Below are 24,123 nucleotides of genomic sequence, written 5' to 3' on the forward strand. Positions count from 1 at the left end.
TCAGTACTATTCATGAAAATAAATTTGTCACAGTGCTAATCATATTTTCCTACAGGATTTTGATTTCTTCTGTTTTACTCAATAACACCTTTCATATATTAATATTTTGGATATTTGCCGCCTATAAAAGTCATGTTGAAATGTAAACTCCAGTGTTGGAGGTGGGGCCTAGGTGGAGGTATTTGGATCATGGGGGCTGATCCCTCATGGATGACTTAGTGCACTCTTCATGGTAATGAGTTACAAGATATGATTGTTCAAAAGAGCCTAGCATCTCCTCCTCTCTCTCGCTCCTTCTCTCATCATGTGACATGTCTGCTCTCCCTTTGCCTTCCACCCTGAGTAAAGCCTTCTTGAGGCCTCAACAAAAGTAGATGTTGGTACCATGCTTCTTGTATAGTCTGTAGAATTACGAGCCAAAAAACCTATTTTCTTTATAAATTCCCCAGCATCAGGCATTTCTTTATAGCAGTGCAAAATGGACTAATATAAGCTATTTGCAGGGAAAAAAAATAAAATTACTGAAATTAATTCAGTCAATTAACACATATTCATCAAGCACCTAATAATATGTGCCAGTGTAAAGTGTACATTCTAATGGTGGAACAGGCAAAAAAAAAAAAAAGACGTAAATGAGTGAAATATATAGTCAGATACTGTCAGATTTTGATAAGTACTAAAAAGATAATTTAAAATGTGATGGGCTTGTTTTCAACATGTACTCAGGGAAATCCTTACACATAAGAAGAAGAGAAACAAGTCAAGAATAATATTTGTGTAAATTTCCTTGTTTCCTCCTAAGAAGACAGAATAGCAGATTCAAAAACAGAAGCATACTTGGTGTCTTGCAAATACAGCAAGGATGCCATTGTGGTTATTGTGAATACTCAAATTGACTAGGGGGAGGGGACATGAAATCATACCATGTACTATATTTGTAAGACAGAATTTTGACTTTAATTCAGAATGAAATGGTAAAGAATGGAGGAACTTAAAAAACAGATAAAATATAATGGAATAGTGATGCGTATTTGAACATGAATGAACCTCAAAAACAGCGTGCTGTGAAAGAAGCCAAATACAAACAGCTCAATTTATGAGAAATATCCAGAAAATATGACTTGTTGGAGACAAAAATAAGATCAGCAATTGACAGGTAATTGGGTTGGGAATAGGGATTAACTGTAAAAGAGTTCATAGAAATTTTTCAAGAGTGATAGAAATGTTCTAAAATTGATTTGCAGTGATGGTAACAAAACTCTATAAATTTACTAAAAACAGTCAACTACACACTTATCATAAATAAATTTTTTTTCAATATATCATTAGAAAACAAACAAACAAACCGCAGTCAGGATTTCTTTCTGTCATACACTATCAAAAGAGCCCTAATAAGGACACCCCTTTTCCGTTGACCCTGTATAACTTAGTCTGCAGATGGGAGATGAGAGTTTCAAAGTTGCAATCAGAGATGTTTTTCTATTTTCCAAGCTCAGCATGCTGTTCTTATGTTTTAACCTTAACTTTTTAAAAAATCCTGATTCAATAGGAATAAAACAAAATACCATGCTCCAACAACCAAATATTGGAAGAATGGCTTAAAAACTGTTTCTTGTGTCCAAACACTACCCTTCAATTACTCCTCATAAGATTGCAACATTAAGAAAAGCAAGATAATACAACTAGAAGCTGGTTCTGAGTATGTATGTATTGTGAGCAGGAGTCTTCCTCTTCCTACTGTCTCAAGGAAAACTTGTTCACCCACTGCCACAATTACCTCTCCTGTGCATTGAACATAGGTGATACTAAAACCAGCAAGGAGATAACAGAAGAATATATGGGAGTACCTGCAACACAGCAGAACCTTCGTTATGTTCCGCTCAAATTACACAGTGTCACTTTGTTATGACTCTGGCCAAATTAACCCAAAAACTGGCTTTTACAATCTTGAGTCCTGTTTTTCTGACGTCAGTGAAACTTTTCCAGCATTTGCTTTAAAATTTTAAATATCAAATTACAAAGATTAATAGTTATAGAAACAAATATAAATACTTTTAGAAACAATTTTAGAGAAATGCAGTACAAAATCCTATAGATCTGTAATACATGAATCCTGTAGCTTGCTGATTGTAGAATGAGAACATGGACTTTGTTGTACATATGTACTCTACATTTATCCAAAGGATGAAAGGAACTTTCAGTGTATATTCATGGAAACAGAATGCTTTCACTAGTCCAAAATCCTCCCTTGACTTCACAGATAATAATTTTTCAACCCTGTATTATTTTGTATATCTTAATATTTATTAGTACTGTGCTAGAGGGTTGAGTAGGAATGGAATATTGGACCAGGAAAAGGACATTGGAAGAGTTGCATCTGCTCAGAGTTCTTGAATTAATTTCATTCACCTGCCAAGAATTCTCACGAATAATAGTAGTAGTAGTAGCACCAATAGTGATAATAAATCCCTAAAGATGGATTCACACATGTGAATTGCTTGAAGCTGCTCTTTGTTTTGTACGTACTATGGGTTCAAGAGTATTCAGAGCTCAGGAGACTTCTTAGTTATACACTGGAGTTTGATACGAGTTACAGCATTCAGACTCCAGAAGACCGGAAGGCGCATGGTGAATATGGGTCTTATAAGAAGATATTGCTACAGGAAAGGGGTCCTGATCGAGACCCCAAGGGAGGGTTCTTGAATCTCATGCAAGAAAGAATTCAGGGCAAGTCCATAGAGTAAAGTGAAAACAAGTTTATTAAGGGAAGCAAAGGAATAAAAGCATGGCTACTCCATAGACAGAGCAGCCGTGAGGGCTGCTGGTTGCCATTTTTATGCTTTTTTCTTGATTATATACTAAGCAAGGGGTGGATTATTCATACCTCCTCTTTTTAGACCTGATGTTGCTATGGCCTTTGTAAACTGTCATGCTGCTGGTGAGGATGGAGGAGTGAGGATGACCAGAGGTCACTCTTGTTGCCATCTTGGTTTTGGTGGGTTTGGGCCCACTTTTTTATTGTAACCTGTTTTATCAGCAAGGTCTTTATGACCTGTATCTTGTGCTACCAACCTCCTATCCCATCCGGTGTCTTAGAAGGCCTTAACCATCTTGGAATGCAGCCCAGTAGCTCTTAGCCTCATTTTACCCAGCTGCTATTCAAGATGGAGTTGCTTTGGTTCAAATGCCTCTGACACTATGAGTGGAAAATTAGAATGAAATAAAAACATTTCTTGGGAATTTGTCACAGGATTTAAATTGGTTTTGTTATTGACTCCATTGTTACCCTCTGGTGTCTCCTTACTACCATTGGTGAGTATTCCAATCATTAAAATTTTTGAAAGGAGGAGTTATTCCTGTAAAGAATTTTCAAAAGGCAAATAAACAAAAAAATTAGGCAACAGAAAGATACCAAGGACCTTCTTAAAATCATAAAATCAACCCTGCAAATATCTCACTATTTTGGTGAGTTGTGTACCTGTTTTAGGAAAGGAAGTTCTTTTCTAGATAATGAGGGGGTTTTGCCCTCTGTTTTCTATTTTCTGGAATTCTCTAAGATGCTAGGTTTCAAGAAAATGACTCACCGATTCAACCACCTTTACAGTTGTTGATGTTTACATACTAGTGTAACGATGTAAAACATCAGATCTTAACTTAGTCAAAAATTGAATCAAAAATTATTCATTCTGGAATTAGGATGTTCCTGAATCATGCATCTATAGTGCAAATGTTGAGGTTATCAGATTACATATTCAGCTTTGATGTTTTTCTGTAGTTATATTGACCTAAAATAAAAATTAAGACATGTTATTTTACAAGGAAAATGTGTGCAAATATCAGACAATAGCGAATTGTTCTGAATATTCTTTATTTGTTCCCATAGCTCCACTCTTTACCCTTCATGCTCCGCAATGATGACCCTGTGGACTGCATCAACCGGGCCCCACTGACTTCTGACTTCCAGTGAGAGGCACCAGTAGAAAATAGCTGCATTCATTTTCCTGCTTTCTTTACTGCTTGGATGTAAGTGGCAAGTTTCTGTTTTTCTATCAGAGGCCACAGTTTAGTCAGACTCCTTTTTCATGTATCTTTTGCTCTTTCTGGCTAACTACTCTTTGTTTCATTGTTTCTTCAAGCCAAGAATTGGTAATGGTGCCCTGCTGTGGCTAATAATGGAATGTTTCAACATTCTTCATTGGTTTCCTCTAACCTAGACCATACTTTTGACACTAGCTTATTCATTTATTCTGTCCTTAATTACCTCATTTGAAAATTTACCTGTTTTCTGCCAGGAAGCTAACACAGTCATTAGTCCCAGGAGTACCAGTTACTCCTGGTAATATCCTGTATGACGGTTAATACTGAGCATCAACTTGATTGGATTGAAGGATGCAGAGTATTGATCCTGGGTGCGTCTGTGAGGGTGTTGTCAAAGGAGATTAATATTTGAGTTAGTTGACTGGGAAAGGCAGATCCACCCTTAATCTGGGTGGTCACAATCTAATCAGCTGCCAGCGCAACTAGAATATAAGGCAGGCAGGAAAACATGAAAAGACAAGACTGGCCTAGACTCCCAATCTACGTCTTTCTCCTGTGCTGGATGCCTCCTGCCCTCTATCATCAGACTCCAAGTTCTGAAGTTTTGGGACTTGGACAGGCTCACCTTGCTCTTCAGCTTGCAGACTGCCTATTGTGGGACCTTGTGATCATGTGAGTTTAATACTCCTTAATAAACTCCCCTTCATATGATGTGTGTGTGTGTGTGTGTGTGCGTGTGTGTGTGTGTGTGTCCTATTAGTTCTGTCTCTGTAGAGAACCCTGACTAATACATTGGGGCAAACTCAAATATTTCAGGTTTGCACATAACTTGCTTACTAGGGGAAATGAGTCACTAGTAATTCTTAAATGTGAGGAAATAATTATAAAAATTTTTACTAAAATGACATTGGGAATTGGTAACACATTAGGAGATACACTGTGATAATCAAGACATTTAGTTTCTGTGGTGATAGTGGTATTACAAAACTTATAGAGTTCAGTAGGCTCCCATTTCAACCATATCCCAGACAATTTGCATCACTAATATTATGGATTTTGATGCATAGTAGACGAAGAGTTTCCATGGTTAAATAAGTTCGGAAGGGCTGCACCAAATTTAAACACATCAAATTACTAGGCTATGGTTGAAAAACATCAAATTATAATTTTCAAAGTATGTTTCAAACAAGTCTTACACAATTGTAGTACAACCTGAAGAATGTCTATTACTTTTAGTCAACTATACTGAACTTATTTCATAAACTTGTCAAAAATTTATTTAACTTTTGCATATGAAATGGTATGAAATGGTAAAGCTGATTGAACTGGTATTTCTGGAACTGAGTAATTTATAACCACTAGAAAATAAACATGGGAATGAAATTGTTAAATTACATATAAAACTAGTTAATACTCTATAAGTAATGAAACTGTAGCCATAATCTTTGAGGATATTTCTATCAGGAAAAATTATCTGCATAACTGTCACACAAAAATCTAGATGTTTACCTATAATTACAGAATATGAACTCTAACTAAGAGTAAATTACTAAGACAAGCACAAATACATCTTCCTGAAAAGATGACTATGGTTTAGGTAGGCTTGTTAAACAATGCCCAAAGATGATATGAAAAGAATATACTCCCAGCTGGGCATGGTGGCTCACACCTGTAATCCCAGCACTTTGGGAGGCCAAGGAGGGCAGATCACCTGAGGTCAGGAGTTCAAGACCAGCCTTGCCAACATGAAGAAACCCCATCTCTACTAAACATACACAAAAAAATTAGCTGGATGTGGTAGTATGTGCCTGTACTCCCAGCCACTAAGGAATCTGAGGCAGGAGAATCACTTGAATCCAGGAGGTGGACATTGCAGTGAGCCTGTCACACCACTGTATTCCAGTCTGGGAAACAAAAGTGAAAACACCATAAAAAAGAAAAAGAAAAACGAAAGACAGAAAGAAAGAGAGAAAGGAAGGAAGAAAGAGAAAGAAAGAAAGAAAGAAAGAAAGAAAGAAAGAAAGAAAGAAAGAAAGAAAGAAAGAAAGAAAGAAAGAAAGAAAAAGAAAGAAAGAAAAGTACATAATGCCCTCTCTTTCCCTCCTTTCCAAAGTGTAAGGTTTTTTCCCCTTAACTATACTAAATGGCAACCGTCATTTTTATTTTGATATTTAATGCAGTGTGATTTGCCTTATATTTTATATTCTCTGTAACTAGTGGCATATGGAGAGGGTTACTGGCATAAATGCATTATTGTTCACTATAAAGTAATAAATATGCTTTAGGGGAACAGTAATGGCTTCCAAAAATTTATATCAGCTCACATGCTTATTTAGGAATACTTTCTAATTCTCATAGTGAAAATTCACACACACACCTACAACAGATTTGTTTTAATTATTAAAGCCTCAGAGTTGTACGGTAAAGTAAAAAAGGTGTAAATTTTTATAAAATCCTCAATTCAGAGCCTCATATCTGAGATTCTGCATTCAAATGAGCCATTGAAAAATAAATTGGCTCTTAGGTGTCAAGAAGAACATTAGAAATTGCCTTTATGTGCCATTTTAGAGTTCCACCTGCTCACTAGGAAACAAAATGTCAGAAAATAATGAATCAACATTATACATATTGAAGTTGCAAGATGGGAAATAGGATTCAGATCAAAGGTCTCTGAGGGACAAAACTTACAAATAAATGAATTTTTGACATTGAAGGGTGCATTGTAGCCTATCCTTGAATTCCTATATATAGCCACTGGAGCATGCTGAATGCTCTCATGTTCCTAAATTTCCTTTGTTCTTCCAAACCTCTGAAAATTTCCTATAATAGAATTACATACTGTACAAACAAAGCTGATGATAAATCTATGGGTATTGTATATTTTCTTCAATATGAACATAAATAGTAGTAAATAAATCATTACAAGTTTAGAATAACCCCAAAGATAACTCTTAAATCCGGAGGTTTATGGTAATGTAAATGAATTACCAAATTCATGTAATAAGGGATGGTGAAATTTGAGAACCATGCTTCTCCGCTTCAGTGGCAAAGTTGCTCACCACATACAGCATACAAAATTTAAAGATTATCCAGTTACTGTTTTGGCAGAGACCCAGAATATAGCTATTCGAGATTTTTAGAAAGAATCCGTAGGCCGGGCGCGGTGGCTCAAGCCTGTAATCCCAGCACTTTGGGAGGCCGAGACGGGCGGATCACGAGGTCAGGAGATCGAGACCATCCTGGCTAACACGGTGAAACCCCGTCTCTACTAAAAAATACAAAAAACTAGCCGGGCGAGGTGGCAGGCGCCTGTAGTCCCAGCTACTCGGGAGGCTGAGGCAGGAGAATGGCGTAAACCCGGGAGGCGGAGCTTGCAGTGAGCTGAGATCCGGCCACTGCACTCCAGCCTGGGCGACAGAGCGAGACTCTGTCTCAAAAAAAAAAAAAAAAAAGAAAGAATCCGTATTACTCAATTACGTTGCCCAACATGACATTTTTCCATCTATGTTTGCTAGTCTCTGAAGATAAATGTTAAGAGTCAGATTTTATATACATCGTTAGAAAAAGAAATTGTAAGAGAGGGATAATGCATGAAAGGGGATCTTTATGGCCAATAAATACATGACCCTGGATTTTATTCTAATACTCCACAAGACTTGACACTTAACAATGGATAAATCAATAGCACATGAAAAGCAATTAAAACCTAAGTGAACCCCAGCATAAGCTGGTATAGTACATATAATTCATGATTGCAAACAAGACAGAGAATGGTATCATGGTAATAGAATTTTAAAAAAATACAAAAATGGAAAAATGTTGTCATTAAACTATACTGAAAACTGCCCAAGATGACTTACATAGCATGACCTGCTGCACTCAGTGAGAGTCAAAGTTTATGTTTTATGGGATTGCTACAGACCTGGCCTCACGTGCCAGGAGCTATTGAAAGTCAAATGATTTTTTAAATCCACAAACTTTTAAAATGCAAATAATTTATCCAATTAACTTTTGGTTCAATTTCTTTCCATAGTATTTTGAAATATGTTGAACTCTAATAAAACAAGGTTAAAATTAAAATAAACAAATCAACAGCTCTCTCATCTGTTGGTCTTCAAATGCTGTGTTGCCTGTTTTTATCATGCCCATTTTAAAGATGAAAATGAAAAGTCTATGTCTATTTTTATTTTATAACTACAGTGACTTTCTTACTTATCTAGCAGTGCACAGCACATGACCCTAGTGCAGTCATCCCACACTGTCCATAGAGGATTGGTTCCAGGACCACCTTGTGGATACCAAAATCATGAATACCCAATATATGATATAAAACAGCATAGATTTGCATGTAACCTATGAACATCTTGTATACGTCAATCATCTCTAGGTTACTTATAATACCTAATATAATGTAAAAGTTATGTGAATAGTTTTTTATAGTATATTGCTTTTATATTTGTGTTTTCCTTGTTGTATTTTATTTTTTCCAAATATTTTTGATATATCCATGGATGAATTTATGGGTATGGAATCCACACATAGAGAAGGCCAACTGTACTTAATGGCTTAAAGCAATAATCACGTATTGTTTCAAAGATTCTGAGGGTCAAGAATATTGGCACAACTTAGCTGAGCATTCCTAGTTAAGAAGGTCTCATGAAGTTGAAGTCAATCTGTTAACTGTAGTGTGCTGACTGGGGTTTGACTTGACTGGAGTTTAAGGATTGCTTGCGAGAAGGTTCCCACATATTGTTATTATCAGGAGTCCTCAGTTCCTTGCTGACTGTTTCCTAGAAGCCCTCAGTTCCTAACCATGTGGGTAGAGAGCCACAGAGACGCCTGAAAGTCCTCAAATTATGGCAGCTGGCTTCCAACAAAGCAAATGACTTTAGAGAGAGAATATGAGAAAGTGAGAGAAGCTAAAGTGGATTTTATAACTTAACCTCAAAAGTGCCATATTCTATTGATATCACAGAACCACCTGGTTATAGTAGGTGAGGAATTACCCAAAAGTGAATTTCAAGAGACACGGGTAATTGGGGGCCATCCTAATTACTGACTACTACAGTGACAGGATCAAACAAATATTTTGCACTGAGAAAAAGGCATATCACAAATTGTGAACTAACCAATTATCCTAAATCCAGTAAGGATTAAAAAGGAGAAATAATGTGGTCCATGTACTTGAACAATTAATCTATAAAGATATCAAATCACATGATAAATGAGAGCTGAGTTAATTCTAAACTTTGCTGTTCTTCCTTCTTTGAAGTATAGAGGGCTAAAGTAAACTACACACACACACACCCCCTCACACACACATTCACTTTAAATATTTAGTTTGAAAAGGTGTCCACTGCTATTTCTAGGTATTCAGATTGCACTTTACTTGGCAGAAATTAATTTCACAACAGATATCAAAATTTAAGGTGGTTTTTATGAATAAATCAGATAATTTCAATGGCAAATCAATAAAAAATAGAAACATCTCAAAGTGAATAATATAAGCAGAAGAAATAATGCGCGCACACACACACACACACACACACTCTCTCACTCTCTCTCTCTCTCCCCCTACAAAACCATCTTCCCTGTGGCATGTCGAACAACAGTCCGCTAAAGGTGGTCATGTTCTAATCTCTGGGACATATGAATCTGTTAAATTACAAGGATAAAAGGAATTTACGTTGCAGATAGAGTTAAGGTTATTAGTCAGCTGACATTAAATACATTATTCTGGATTATACATTTAGTCCCAATTTAATCTCAAGGATTCCTATAACTGGAAGAGGGTGGTGAAAGGAGTCAGAGTGATATTATATGAAAAGAGCTTGACCCACTGTTGCTGATTTTCAAGATGGAAGAAAGAGGCCATGAGTCAGAAAGGTGGGAGCCCTCCACTAGCTAGAAAGACAAAGAAGTGACTCATATCCAGAACCTACAGAAAGGAATGCAGCCCTGCTAACACCTTCGCTTTATACTAGTGAGACCTACGTTGGATTTCTATCTTATATAACTGTAAGCTAAATTTGTAGGTTTTATGCCATTCAATGTGGGGTAATTTATTACAGCAATAATAGAAAATTAACACACTCCTCCAAACAGTAACCAACTAAATGCAAATAAAATGAGATCGCATTTTTATCAAGTTTGTAAAAATTTGAAAGACTAAAAATACTCATTGTTGAAAGAAATGTGGGGAAGGAAAACTTTATGTTCCCATGTTATAATATTTTCTTATGAGTATAATTTGATATACGGTTTGGGAATATGTGTATTTCAGTGAGAAGCTATAACCACAAAACATATAGTAGCTCCTGTTCCATCACAGTGTCTACAGGACAATATACAAAATGGCTGGTCTCACTACCTTTCCTCTTGTTTTCAAAAGGGGGAAAAATTCCTTGTAACACCAACAGAACTTTCCACTCGCGCTTGAATTCCATTTACCTCACCCTCAGGAGGGCTTTGTACCTTCAGTTCTTTGCTGTCCTTCCTGTGATATCATTCTCTCCCTCTACACTGATATCCTCATCCATGTCAAAATCTTTTACAGTTTTGCCTGCCTGTCTTAAAAATTTCTTTTTTTTACACTACTGTTGCTCTTTTCTTAGCTCAAACTTGCTTCTCCTCATCAAAACCCTTCACAAAATAATTTTCTAGCCTGATATTTCAGCTTCTTTACCTCTCATTCACCATTTTTAAAAATTCATTTCATTTTGACGTTTTAAAATATAATAATTTAAAAATTATTTTATATATACATGTAATTTTATGAAAATGTATGTATTTAAGCATAAATATAATCATATACTTGGTTTCTTTTCCCCCATAAGTGTTCTTTTCCTGGATTCTTTCCCCTTGTCTCCTTCATCCACATTAGCTCATTAAAAAAGAAAGCACAGCTGTGCCTGTGGGTCTATGTGTATGTGTGTTTCTGCAAGGTAAGTATCTACATACTTGTATGTCATATTATATACTCACAAAAAAATGGTTAAACCATGATAATTGACTTGAGGATTTCCTATAGATATTGCTGGGCAAGAAAAGAAAAATGAATAAAAATGTATTTAATATGACTCTCTTCTTTGTAAAATGGTGAAAAAATATGCATGCATGTATACATATATGTATATTCACAAAACATAAAACATATTATTTCACTGTTTATATATATATATAGTTACACTGCATATATAGTTACACTGCATATATACACTGTTTATATGTATATATAGTTACACTGCATACTTTATAGATAAATGTATATTTGCTGTATTTGTTGTAGACTAAATTTCCAGGAATAGGATTGTTGTGATGGAAGGTATCGAAGATATGTGCATTTTTTTTGTAGACATTTCTAGATTACTTCCTGAAGAGTCTATGATACTATATTTCCACTAGCAACATATGAGCCCTTTCCGACACATCACTTTAAAGAATAGGTGACATAGCACTTGTTGATTTTTACTAGTCTGATGGATACAAAGATTTATACAGCTATTTTTCCTTTTACATTTTCATGAGTGGGATGAACATTTTTTCTCACACATTTATTTTTCAAATATTTATTGTTCCAAAGAGTTACTTAGTTTTATGTTTTGCGCACTTTTATTTGTCAACTTGGTGCTTTGTCGATTATAAATATTAATACATTATCTTCTGTGTTGTGTTTTTTTCTAGCTTTATTGATAGTCTAATGGTTTTGTAATTGACTCTTGTATATATTAAAAATTTTTATTATAGTTGAATATATCTAACTTTACCTTTGTAGGATTAAGAGTAAACTTGTAATCTTAAAATTTAGAGATTTCAAATTTAGCTAAGGTTTCCCCTTCCCATAGCTGGCGGTACCATCATATTTTATGAAATGTCCTATTTATTTTCTTCCTGAATTGACCTATCAAGAATACCACATATTGTGTTCTCATAATTTCAAGAATTTATTTATAGATTCTTCATTCTATTCCTCTGTACTACTTGTTTATTTTGAGACACAGAGTAAATGATTTGATTGCATAGATTCGTTAGAACAGTATGATGTGGTGTTTAGTTAAATAAGTTCCCTTCTCACTACTCTTTTTTATTTCTTTCTTGGTTAGTCTCTGGTATTCTTCCATAGACATGTTGACATCATTTTATCCATTCACAGATCCCATTATTATGTCTTTTAGGATTGTAATTGGAATGGCAACACATTTCTTGTTACAGTAGAAAGAATTGATATTTTTGCTAGCTAAAGTCTTCTCATTCGGAATTTGTTATTTCTTCCTGTTGTCCATATTATATGTACATTTACATATGTATGTATTATCTGAATATATATGATATATATATATTTAGAAAGATACATATGAAAGAATAGTATCTTTCATAGAGTTCCTGGGCCATTTAATATTATCCAAAAGTGTTAATAGTTTTCAAGAGTCCTATAGTTTTGTTGCTATTCAAATTGAATATTATTTCATGTTTTTATTTTAGATACTTTTTCACTGAATAGAGGGAGACTATTGGTTTATGAATATTTATATTGAATCTAGTCACTATCCAAGGTCTCATTAATTTTTATTGTTTTATTTCTCGTTTCTATCACTCAAGTTTTTTATGCATATTATTAGCAAAAAAAAAAGAGAGAGAGAAAAAATGTTGCTATTGCAATTTGTCTGGTGATTATAACAGGGATTTACTATTTTAAGTAATAAAATGCCTTACTGCGTTTTGTAAAATATCTTAGTAAGCAGTAAGTAATAATGAGATATCTCTGCCAAGTTTCTGGCTTTATTTTGCATGGCTTTTGAATTTCAATAGTTAGCAGAGTATTTGCTATTGATTTGGGATAAAAATCAATTATTATATTTATTTAAGAAATGTTTATTATTATTAAATTTTTACAGGTATGACTATATTTTGTGTTGCCTTTTCAACAGTATCTGATTTCATTTTCTTTAATTTGTTTATATTTTTTATTATATGTTACTTCCTGATACTAAACTGTCCTTGTTTCCTAGATTAAAGCCTTATTTTCTCATAGCATTATTCTTCTAACATCTTACTGAATTCCTTTTAGTGAGATTGTAATTGTGGTTTTTTCATTCCTATTTTTTGAAGAGTTTCTTAACTATCCTTCATTGAGTTTTAATGTTTAAAATTGTTTCAAATTATTTATCTATCACTACAATCCTATAAATTAGTATATAGATTTTCTTTTTTGAGCTACTTCTAGTCAAGTTTTGTTAATACTGTCTGGCAGTTTTATCTCTTATGGCCAAGAGTTATTTAAGTAATATTAGAATTAGTGGATCTTTGGTCTTGATGTTATTTTTACTGATAGGACTTCAATAGATTGTTTTTAAAGATAAATAGTCTAATTAGGTATTTGGTTTATTTAAGGTTAATTTGGTTAACTTACTTCTTTCAGAAAATTGTCCATTTCCTTGGCAATCATTCATTCATTTTTCTCTCACCAAAAAATTGCATGTGAAATTATCTTATAATTATTTTAGTCACACCAATATATCTTGCTTTTTGTTTTCTAAGCGTGTTTATTTTTGCCTTAATCTTTTATATTTTAATCAGGCTTATGCTTTTTAAAAGTGCATTTATCAATTTAAACTCCTGGTGTTTAAATTTCTTTATCCTTCCTATGATTTCTGCTTGCCCTCCAATTCATTATTATCAATTTATGTAACTGGTTGACAGCTGAACAATAATTAATCAATTCCTTCATCAAGATGACAAGAATTTTAACATAACAAAGCACTCACATACTTGAAAGTAGGAGGGAGAATGATGAATGAGAGATAGCAAGCTGTGATGAGTGGTGTAGACAGTGCATTGGGTGGTGGAATGAGATGAAGGTAGGTGAGATGTAGTGAAGCCAGACTATGCAAATACATATAAATTATCAAGGGTATTTACTTCATGCTAATAGCAAGGGGAAATCTATTAAAGATTTCAAGTGGAAAATGGCATGATCCTATTTGTATTTCAAAAATATTTTTATTGATATGTGGGGTATAGTTTTAACCTGTTGCAAGACTTCATGAAAGTATAAGACTTCCTGGAAAGCAGCCAAAATGTGATGATTTAACTAGTATGAAAGCTATAAAAATAGAAAGGAGGTAATAGTTTGAAAGTTATACAAGAGTGAAATAAATACCACATATTTTGTATGCATATTTAGTTTAATAGAGAGAGGGATTCCAATAACAACTTTGCAATCTCTGGTTTTTGTGAAACGATAGTGGTGGCTTCATTCTTGGAGAGGAAAGAGCTGGAAAACAAGGACAGAGAAGGAGTATCACTCACTGTTTATGATCATGTTGAGTTTCCAATCCCCTTATTATAATCAAATAGAAAAATGTAAGTAAAGCAGTTTCACATATGGATTTGGGTCTCAAAGAAAAAGTCTAGCTTGGAAATACACATTTGTAAAACATTATCACTAATGTCATCAGTATGTATAATAATGAAAAGTTAAAATTAGATTGACAATTAATAGGAAATCAGTCAAATAAAAGATGGTCATTTATGGAAACCATTTGGAATTATGATGAAATCTGCATTTAACAACAAATTACTTTGCTGATATATTATTATCATTTGAAATAGTAAATTATGGAATAGTATGGTCTGAAGTTTTGTAATAATTCCTTATTTATAAACATAAGTTTTTAAATGGATATACAGAATTAAATTTACTTGTAAGCCTTAATTAGCATTGTTTCAATGACGAAGTATGATTATACTTCTTTGTATAATTAAGGTTCCTTCAAGGATTAGAAAAGTTGATTGCATTGGTTCAGACTCTCCTTGCAACTTAACTATATTAAATTTCCAGCTTGACCAATGGAGGCAGTATATTCTGTACTAAATGCATTAGCATTAATTTTTCAATTTGACTCTGCTATCTACTCACTCTACAGTTATGTCATTCTTCTTAATCTCTATAAACTTTCATTTTTTTTCATTTGTGGACTAAGGATTAACTAACTTTAAAATACAGTAAAATATTGGGACATTTAGAAAGTGATAGATAATCCCCAAACCAGAATAAACGTGACAGTGTTTTATTCTATAGAAATGGAAACTGAACTTTAAAAGAAACTTAACACTAGTAAAGTGATGAGACTGGAACTTGAATACAAGTCTCCTAAATCTTGTCTGGCACAGTGGCTGCTTTCTGAAGCTAATCAAAGTGATACCCCAGGTCCTCTCACCTTCACTGGCCCCATCCAAAGCCCTGGGAGTGGTCAAGTATTGTGTCCACATAATAGTGTTATTTATAGATTTTGCAAAAGTATCTTAACTGCAATCATTTTATAATGCTGGATTTTTTTTTCAACTTTAGCTATCACTCCATTACATTTTCCATGATGTTAGGTGTCAAGTGTCTTTGGAATAGTCAGGGACATTTTTGGCAATCAGCTATGGGGTCATTGAGTTGGAATTACATTTAGCTGGGCTCCAGAAATACATCAATATGATGTGCAGTCCCCTATATGAGTAGTTACTGTGGCCATTTGGAAGCAGGAATGGCTTCAGAGAGTAAACTAATGACTTCTTTTTTTATTCATACAAAACCTGTCTAGTATTCTTTGTTCTACACTATGTTAAAAATACCTTCAGTGAGGTCCTTGAGGTCCTTCTCCTTATCTGTATTTAAATCTAACAAATTAGATATAGAAAACAATCATATTCGATAACCCTGTTTTTACTTTACTATCCTAAGCATTATGGCTACAAAGAGGAATTCAACAAGGTTTCTTCCTTTAAGATATCCAAATCTGAGAGAAAGAGATTTTAAAATAAAATAAAACAATATAACATGATGGATGCTCCAATTGTGATGATATGATCAAAAGTCTATAGGAGCAATATAAAAGGAAGCAGCAAATCTGGCCCAAAATTTGTGGACAATTCAGAGCGAATGTCATATAAATTGAGGCAGAATAGGAGCAGAAGCCATTTAAGACAGAAAACAATACTACCCAAGGCATGAAAGAATTATAAGTAGGTACTTTAAACACAGTTTAGGGAAATGGCCGAAAGTTTATAGATTTCTTTCATGAATTAGCTGGTTTATTTTTATTTGTGGTATGTACTAGACCAGATATTGATTCATTATACAATTATGATAAAATCTATTTCACGATCAACAGAATATTTAAGGTACTTGCATCTCTTTAAAAGAGAAATAGGAAGTATATATACAGTACAGGGAGGGGAAAATAAGCTTGTTTTTCTGAACTGTTTCAGTTCAATAATTAAAGGCAATCTCAATATCTGTCTTTGGAGAATGAACCTCTCTAGAAAAAAAAGACTATTGTTTCCTGTACCATTGAAATATAATTTCCAGTTTTCAGGAAACTCAATTGAAATAACTGTAGCTTATTTGCTTGGCTAATCAAGAAACATCATACTGAAACAATTTTATGTATTTATTTTGTAACATAAACCAACACGATGTACTTTGCAAGCTATATTATGATTTAATTTTAGAAAATCATATTATCTCTTAATAATGAATTTTGTCATCTGCTTATGTCAAACTTGGAAGCAGACTAGTATTAAAGGTTATATGTTTAAAGTAAGTATTTGAAAACCAAGTCATTTGAAAATGATTTTATCTTCATTTATGACTGTCATAATTGCATACAATTGATGTTTCTGCATCAATTGCATAATTGTAAACAAGTGATATTGTAAACAAGTGATATATTTCTATATTTCATTTGAAATATGTCATCTTTCTATTCTCTAAGTAAATCTTGTACTACAAAATTCTTCTTCCATGTCTGTCTATGATGAGATATCAGAAATAGTGGTTATGAACATGAAAACTGTTTCTTCTAAATCTTGAGCTTCTAAGCATCGTCAGATTTTCAGTGGCATTACAACAAACATACTACTTGAATTGCATTTTTTATATATATTTACTTTTTATGTTGACTTTGTAGCCTTATTTTATGTCAAAACCATTTTATCTATGTAAACCTGAATTCTATACCATCATAAATGCTGTAGCTTTTCACAGCAGTGCACTTCTGAGTATTCTATCATTGTTGAAATAGTTACTTTACAAATTAAATGTATGATATGGTAACTTTAGGTGACTCATGAATGAATTCATGCAAAATTATTTTAAATTCAAAGTGCCAGTGATTTTTGAAATCCATTTTGGAGATATAATGCACTATAAAATTGTAAGATAGAGAATCAAGTGCTTCTGCTCTAAAAACTTCCTTAAACATTGTCACATAAGCTGAACATTAAATCACCAAATTTATTGGGCTCTGTTAATATGGTAGAGAACTGATATTGAAGTAGATATAGTCACCATACTGTGGTAGACAATGAATCCAGGCATATTTATTTTTCCAAGTTAAATTTAATTTCTTTTTCATTTTTTATTTTCTTATATTATTGAACTATATTTCTTTTCTTTTCTTTTCTTTTTTTTTGTTTTTTTTTTTTTGTTTGTTTGTTTTTTTTGAGACGGAGTCTCGCTCTGTCGCCCAGGCTGGAGTGCAGTGGCGCGATCTCGGCTCACTGCAAGCTCCGCCTCCCGGGTTCACGTCATTCTCCTACCTCAGCCTCCGGAGTAGCCGGGACTACAGGCGCCCGCCACCTCGCCCGGCTAGTTTTTTGTATTTTTAGTAGAGACAAGGTTTCACCGTGTTAGCCAGGATGATCTCGATCTCCTGACCTCGTGATCCACCCTCCTCGGCCTCCCAAAGTGCTGAGATCACAGGCGTGAGCGACCACGCCGGCCAGAACTATATTTCTTATATAATATAACTACAGTGAATTTTTTCATGCTATTAAAACATTAGGCTGAATTAAGTAAAACACATTTTTCCCCAAATAATTTTTAAGATAAAAATATGAGCCTGGTGCAGTGTCACACGCCTGTAATCCCAGCGGTTTGGGAGGCTGAAGTGAGTGGATCACTTGAGGTCAGAAGTTTGAGACGAGCTTGACCAACATGGTGAAACCCCATCTCTACTAAAATTACAAAAATTAGCCAGGTGTGGTGGCGCATACCTGTAGTCCCAGCTACTCGGGAGGCTGAGGCAGGAGAACCACTTGAACCCGGGAGGTGGAGGTTGCAGTGAGCTGTAATTGGTTCAGTATTATCCTGGATATGCCTGTGAGGGTGTAGTAGTTCATTCTTTGGCTGCCATGAAGAAATACTCAATACTGGGTAATTTATAAAGAAAAGAGGTATAATTGACTCACAGTTCTGTAAGGCTGGGGAGGCCTCGGGAAACTTACAATCATGGCACAAGGCACCTCTTCACAGGGTAGCAGGAGAGAGAATGAGTGCCAGCAGGAGAAGTGCCAGACGCTTATAAAACCATCAGATCTCGTGGAGCTCACTCACTATCAGGAGAACAGCATGGTGGGAAATCGCCCCCTGATCTGATCACCCCCACCTAATCCTGCCCTTGACATGTGGGGATTACAATTCAAGATGAAATTTTGGGTGGGGACGCAGCCAAACCACAAGAGAGGGTATTGCTGGGTGAGATCACATTAGAATCAGTAGACTGAATAAAGAAAATTGCCTTTCCTAATGTGGGTGGGCCTCATTCAACCAACTGAAGGTCTGAATAGAACAAAAAGGCAAAGTGAAAAAGAATTTGCCCTCTCTGCCTGACTACAGAGCTGGAACATCAGTACTCTGCCTTCAGACTAGGACTCAGACTAAAACACTATCAACTCTCCTAGTTTTCAGGTGTTCAAACTCAGACTGGAGTTATACCATTGGCTCTCCTGCGTCTCCATTTTGCCAACTGGAGATCCTGGGATTCTGCGAGAGATGAGATTTTGTGTAACCTGTCCTAGCTTCCTTGGATTTGGGGCTTAACAGTACATGGAAATAAATCTTGTATTTGCTTCCCTTTATCTTTTCTGTATGCTTATTTCTCAGAAGCCTTACCTAATAAACTGTCTAGTCCAGTTCAGAAAAGTTTATTTATATTTCAGTTGAGCACCATTGGTGCAATTATTAGTTAACTTTAAAAAAATCATAAGCTATAAGTTTAGAAAAAGGAAAGGAGACTATTTCTTATAAAGGGCTACAGCCTGCATAGTGGCCATTCCACAGGTTGGAAAGCATGCCTTCAGCCCAAGACCAGAGACACAGTCCTTTGGAGGAGAAGGTGTTAGGGTAGAAGCTATATGCTGAACAGGTTGGCCAAGCATGCATATTCAATAGGGTACAGGAGGAGCTATGTATATTCATGAAGGTGGTCCTGACACAGCTTATTGAACAAACCTGCGTGAAACATATGACTTCTGTTCATTTTAGGTTGGAGACTCAGCTCTTAGATATATTAGGCCCTATATTTCAAAAGTTTTTTTTGTTTGTTTGTTTTGTTGTTGTTGTTTGTTTGTTTTAAGGACACAAAGACATGCAAGTTCATAGCCTGTGTAAATCAGCCAGCACTAGTCCATGGTTGATGGTCTCCTTTCCAGGGCAAAGTTATTAACATCAATCTCTTATCCAACCAGAGCTGTAGTTATGGCTGGTAGAACAGGGGTTTCGTTAGTCAGTGTCTGCCTGTGGATGTGCTGCAGTTGTTTCAATATTGCTTATCTTGAGTCCAGTCCTTGTTTTGCTGTTAGAAAAAAAAAAAAAGAAAAATATTGTGGCAGTTACAACATATTCTTTAAGTGTAGGAGTAGGTGACTTAACTCTTGCCTGTCATGGCCTTAGGTCCTATTTATAATTTGGCATCTTATTGTTACAAAGAGTCTGCTTTGTCAGTCTTATAATTTCTATTTTAACAGTAAAGCTGGTCACTTGTTTTATCTAAACCATAAAAGGGAGAGGGTATGACGAGGCATGTCTGACCCCCTGTCCTGTTATGGCCAAAAAATCCTCAGATTAAAGGTTTTTTTCTGGGATTGCCTTGGCCAAGAGGGTGTCCATTTAGTCAGTGGGTAGGTGGGGGAAGGTCTTAGATTTTATATTTAATTTGCATGCTACTGTAGGTGAATAAATCATGGAATTTTAAGAATACCGTGTATGTATAAGCCTAAGTCTCACAAAGGAAGACAATTCACTCCAGATGATTTAAATTAAAAAGATCTAGCAGAACATGTCATTTCTGCCCACATTCCACTGGTCAAGTCAGGTTACACAGCAAAACCTGAAATGAATAGTGTCTGAAAATATACTCTACCATTGGGGAAATGTGTCAAGGGTAAAGAGAAAAATATAAATAAGGATGCAAATGACTACAAACAGTGTCCACCTATTTTTCCTATGTGCAATTATAAACAAGTTAATGACTTGTAAATATGAGCTGATGCCTCTTGCCAAGAGTTTCTTTCTGGCACATGTACCGAGAATTGAAACTGCTTGACTGTCATATGTATATTTCAACATCACAAAGTAGTGTTGACTTGTTTTCCAGAATGGTTTTACCAATATCCATCTTTTATGTCTGCCTGGAGTTTTTGTCAAACATCAGGGCAAAAATGACATGCTATTTCTTATTTTACTTGAATTTTCCATGAGTATGTATTCAGGTTGATCATTTTTTTTCAAATACATATTGCCCTTTTGACAAATTGATTGAAAATAAAATATGCTAGAAAGTAAAGGAGTTTTTTCAAAGAATGAAAAAATTAAGATTTTAGTAAGCAATTTTAAACAGCTGACTTTATTGTTGGTATCTAGTTTTACACATTTGTAAACAATCAAACCCTGCCTAATGGTAAAACAGTGAAGGCTCTGAGTAATTTGGCTATATTATTCTCGAGGAAAAAAAAAAAAATCAGGAACAGAGTTTGCTTATTGCCTGGTAGTATTTAATATATCATTCCTCATTGATTCATCCCCAAAATACTCGTTGAGCTCCCACTATGTGCCCATCAAATTCTAACTGCTAAAAACCAGCAGTGAACAAGTAAATAACACAACCAAGCAGCATAACTTAAAACAACATAGATTTTAACATATAGCATGTAGAGGTGATAGCTATTCTGGAAAAAAATCTAAAAAATGGAGATAAGGATTTGGGGGGTAGAGATGGGAGCAGAGACTCACAAATTAAATAGAATGTCAGTGACAGCCTGATGACTTCAATGAAACCCTTGAAGAAGGTGCAAGGGTGAACAACTTGAAGATATGAAGAAAGAACTTTGCAAAAGTAGAAACAGTGCGAGGACCCTGAGGTGTAAAAGTACCTGGTGTGGTCAAAGAATAGTAGGGTTGGACAACAGGAATAGAAGAGAAGAACTGTAGATGATGAAATTAAGGATATAATGATGATTAGATTCCAGTAAAGTGTTTAATCTGGGTCATACTCATAGACTGAGTGAGATGGGAAGACTTTGGAACATTTTCAGCAAAGGAGTGAACTTACTTGACACAAATGTTAACAGCATCTTTCTGGCTGTTGAGACAGAGTATAGAATTACAAGAGTAGAAGCAAAAAGACCAATTAGAATCATATTATGATAATGCAGGTATGTGATGAAGATGGTATGGACTAGTGGCAGCAGTGGTAGTGGTGAGGAGTTGTCAAATAATAAAAATATTCCGCAGGGAAAGCCAACCTGATTTTCTAATGGCTTCAATATAAGGCATGATAAGTACGAAGAAGCTAAAGTATAATTCTGTGTTTCTGCCTGAGCAAATGCAATAACAGAATTGTCTATAATGAATAAACGAAATGTTGAAGGAGAAGTACATTTAGGTAGAGATATTATGAGTTTGTTTTTAGGTATTATAATTAAAGTATCTGTTGGATAGTTAGATGACGATACAGTCAAGAGTTGGTTACATGCATTTGAATTTTAGGGCACCATCCAGGATTGAGTTAAATAGAAAAGGGTTTCAAGGACTCTACCATGAAGCATTTTAAGAGGTTCAGAAGAGGAACTGAGAAAGAAAATAGGGATGCAATAGCCAGTGAGATAATGGGTCATTCATTAAATTTTACTGAGACTTTTCAAGATTGTTGAAAGGCCAGATAGTGATGTCATGGTTAAAATAATTTAATCTCCAGTTGCTTTGAGAATCAGTGGATTTTATTTATTCTAAGGGTCCAGAAAACTCTCTCCTCGCTTTTAGACAACTTTATCCTACCTAAATATGCATTATACTTGCATCTCTTGTACTTCATTCTTCTCTTTCACTTCCTCTGTCACTACTCAGTAAAGTGATGCCTTTCTGTTTTTGTTTATTATGCCTTTTTCCAGCTCTGACAAATTCTTTCAAAAAGTTATTCATTTGTTCTTATCACAAGGTAGCCAAGGTTAATAACTTCTTTAAAGCAATTCTAGAGTGCTTTTTATTTACACATGCACATGCACACTACAGCAGCACGCATTTAATTCCATACCTTATTTTTAATCTACTAGTTTAGGTTTCCTAAAGACAATTTGCCTCTCTAGTATGATAGAAAGCACCAATGCTTTGCTTTGCCTTAAGAAAGTATAGTAACGTTACTTTGAATTTAATGAAATCTCTTTGCCTCACAGCTCATCCATGGCCTGCACATGAGTTTCACTTGTGTAATTTTAGTGTGTGGCCCTTTCACAATTTATTATATAGAGAAATGGCCTTGAGTTCCTGTTTACTATTACTGTTTAGCCCCGAGAGCTGACAATATGATGACCATTTGTTCACCTTCAATCTCCAATCGTTCTCCCATTTTATTTCCCTCCACAACGCTACTCTTATACTCAATATTCAAACATATTTTTGTGAGGGATACCCCATTATTAAAGTCTAAAATTAGTAAAGTAGAGGTAAAAGTGTATTTTCAGTAATTTTTATATAAATTTTTTAAATACTTGCATACATATCATGTTATTGCTTAGATATATAAGTGGACCAAGATTTCTCAGTCTTTTGGCCCAGGGAAATAAACATATTCATTTATTTTCCTCAGTCACTTATTACAAGATTCTATGAGACTAGAATTTTTATCAGAACATAATCTGTTACCTGAATTTGAGAGAATCATGATCAGTTACCTTGTGCTCTCTTTTTTTCCCTAAGTTTTAATTCAAGGATAACGATCAAAGTGCAGGTGGTTTCACGTAGATTAATGATCATTCAGGAGAAATCCGTGTCCCTGGGACAAATGTCTAATCATTAATCCTATAGAAATGTAAAGTACATAAGGCATTATCATCACCATCAACTGGCAATTCGTTTTTCGTTCAAGTAATTGCTTACTTTATTTCAAGTTGATGAAAGGTCTAAGGTGGACATTTTGTAGGCAGATGAGCTCTATTAATTTCCTAACCAAAGAAATATCACATAAGAAAAAAAATCCTGAGGAGTGAGTTGTATAAATTTGATTCAAATGAAAGGACTTTTAAATTCAGGTAAGCACACTGTTGAGGAGAGCATGTTAAATGTTCTCCTTTGCCTGCCAGTCTTGTATGTTTGGGCCACTGCTTATTTTTTAATGAATGTGTTGTTAGTCAAAAAATATTTTGATTCTTTATTAGATTTTATCAGGCTAACTATATCTAATTATAATGCCCTGAAATGGCCAATTTATTTTGGGAATAAGCTTAAGTCGACTTCACAATGAATAGGCCCTTTTTCTGGGTAGGTGGTCAGTTGCTGTCCTGAAATTAGAATTGAAATCAAACTTTCACATCGCAACACAAATATTTTCAAATAAAAATATAAGGGTACATGTGGAAAATCACTCCATGCTTTCTTTTGTCCATTATATGCATCTACTGAACACCTAGCAAGTTCTAGGCACCCTTCTAGACACAGGGAAGATGGCTGTGAAAAAGAAAGTCGCTCATGTCCTCCAGTGTCTACGTCATTATGAAAAACAATGGCTTAAATAATACACACATTAATAACATAGAAAACACTGCAAGGTTCTGGATATTAGCCCTTTGTCAGATGGGTGGATTGTAAAAATTTTCTCCTATTCTGTAGGTTGCCTGTTACAAAAAAAAAATCAAACACCACCATCAAAAAACGGGCAAAGGATATGAACAGACACTTCTCAAAAGAAGACGTTTATGCAGCCAACAGACACATGAAAAAATGCTCATCATCACTGGTCATCAGAGAAATGCAAATCAAAA

This window comes from Theropithecus gelada, chromosome 5 (assembly GCF_003255815.1).
Source record: "Theropithecus gelada isolate Dixy chromosome 5, Tgel_1.0, whole genome shotgun sequence".
NCBI classification, from domain to species: domain Eukaryota; kingdom Metazoa; phylum Chordata; class Mammalia; order Primates; family Cercopithecidae; genus Theropithecus; species Theropithecus gelada.